Source organism: Austrofundulus limnaeus, unplaced genomic scaffold (genome assembly GCF_001266775.1).
Source record: "Austrofundulus limnaeus strain Quisiro unplaced genomic scaffold, Austrofundulus_limnaeus-1.0 Scaffold279, whole genome shotgun sequence".
Lineage (NCBI taxonomy): Eukaryota > Metazoa > Chordata > Actinopteri > Cyprinodontiformes > Rivulidae > Austrofundulus > Austrofundulus limnaeus.
The window spans coordinates 303,278-305,333 of NW_013952681.1; the positions used below are offsets into that span (position 1 = coordinate 303,278).

General features: G+C 39.5%; 1 protein-coding gene across 1 annotated transcript in view; it reads right to left on the reverse strand.

The window, feature by feature from the left end:
* Positions 1 to 2,056, reverse strand: part of LOC106526512 (type I inositol 3,4-bisphosphate 4-phosphatase) — a gene marked incomplete at its 3' end in the record, with an annotated part of 47,065 nt that overhangs the window by 17,649 nt on the left and 27,360 nt on the right. The window contains 1 exon segment of the mRNA XM_014021133.1: positions 898 to 965.

The window sequence follows — 2,056 nt, forward strand, 5'->3', positions numbered from 1 at the left end:
TCCAGCTGCTGTAAAGTCGCTGCCCCTCGCTTTAAAAACAGTCAGCTGATCCGTCGCGGTTTTGTTGCGCTCGTGACGTGAACACACAAGGGGAAATGCTGCAAAGTGCTTTAAGAAATATAATAAATATAAAATACAACGTAATCCTCGGTGGAAAATAGTCCAGGAGACCCGGGAGGTGTTCGCCTGCTGCTGCGTGAAGCTGACCCCCCACCCACAGAGAAAGGAAAAAAGGCAATAATTATTGATAAGGTAGTAACCATGCTGTGGCTTCACCTGTCGCATTTTCTTTTAAAGAAAGAAAAAGTAGCTTGCAAAGCTGTCGCATCAGTGCTACGTGCTTAGAAGCAGAGTTTTCATCGCACTCGCACACACGTCTTCCTATCTTTGTCAGGACCACACACAGCTCAGCCTCGCTCTGTGCCGTCTTTTTCCCCCCAAGTTTGGTGAGAGGTGGATATGGAGGGTCACAAAAAATAGCTCTCGACTTGATCTGGACTTATTTAAATAAAAATGACTACATGCCGTGAAATTCTAGGGGCGGGCTGTGTCGTTGGTGGGGGGGTGGGGGGGGGCTGTATAATGGTAGGGGAAACACTGAAAGATTACGGACCTCTCCGTTCTTTGTAGGGGGGACAACTTGCAATATCAGTAGTGTATCAAATACTTATTTTCTCCACTGTATCAGTCAAATGTGCAGCAGACTGAGGCTTAAGACAAGCTCTAGCAAACTTTTCTAAACACAAACATGTAAACCAAAAAGTGAGTTTGTAGCTGATTATTTTCATGTCTCAATAAGTAAAACCCTAGTGTTTAAAAAGTGAGGACATTCTTCTTCCCATGACTGTGAAATCTCCTGAAGGTGAAGCTGTTAATGATGACTGGATGTCAACTTACAGAAACAGGATGAAGGAAAAGTAAGCTGATCCAGGATCAGACGGGATGATCTTCCAGGAGGTAACAAGCTGAAGAAAGACAGAAAGAAGCTAACGATTAGAGGCAAAAATGACCTAAACAGTTCATTGTTAAAATAACTGTTATAATTTTAGACCATAAACACGTCAGATAATCTCATCTGTGTTCAACGAAACTAGAGATCAGTTGTAAAGGAGTATCAGCTCTGTCAGGAACACATGCCCCCTTCACTTTGCTGGACTGGACCAATAACAGAGCACCTCCCCATCTGAACGTCTGCACCCTCAGGGAACCATAAAATGAAGCATGGCATATTCAGAAAAACAGAGCAGCTGTGATCCTTTCACATGAAAATGAGCTTCAACTGAAGCAGCATCTCGTCGTCACTATTTATTTCTCTACTCTGCCTAATGTTGGGAAAATCAAGGTGCAGAACTTCATTATAGCTACAATGATTGTTTTTTTTTATTATAACATTTTTTGTTCCACTGTTGTACTAGAAAATTAGTCAAACAATTTGCACTTCACTTCTTTTCTTGTGTTGATTTAGCCAATACTTTTAGATTAAAATGACCTCAATGTAGAAGCTAACGTTTGTTAAACTCAAACCAACTGTTTTTTTCCTCAAATAAAATCTTTAAGATTAAACTGTAAGAATTAAACTATGTTTTCCTTTGTTAAATTAGATACTTAGAAAGAATATATTTTTTATTTATATATTCATTTTTAAAAATATTGTCAAGTTGAACTGTTTTTCATCATCGCAGTTCATTTAGGTAAATTTTAACTAATTGCTCAGCTATGATAGTTAAATTTTGCCAGTTAGAACAGTCAATAAGACAAAGTAGTAGTTTGCTTTGACATCTAACTTTAGACAATAATAAAAAGCTATCGTATGCCAACTAAGAATACTTTATTTAAATTATGGGACAAAGAACACAACAACACAATTTCTTTGTTCAATTAACAAGCACATTACATATTATATTCAGGATTTCCATCATATTTCTGTCAAAATATTCATCCCATCCATCCATCCATCCATTTTCTTCCGCCTATCCGGGGTCGGGTCGCGGGGGCAGCAGCTTCAGAAGGGAGGCCCAGACCTCTCTCTCCCCAGCCACTTCTTCCAGCTCCTCCG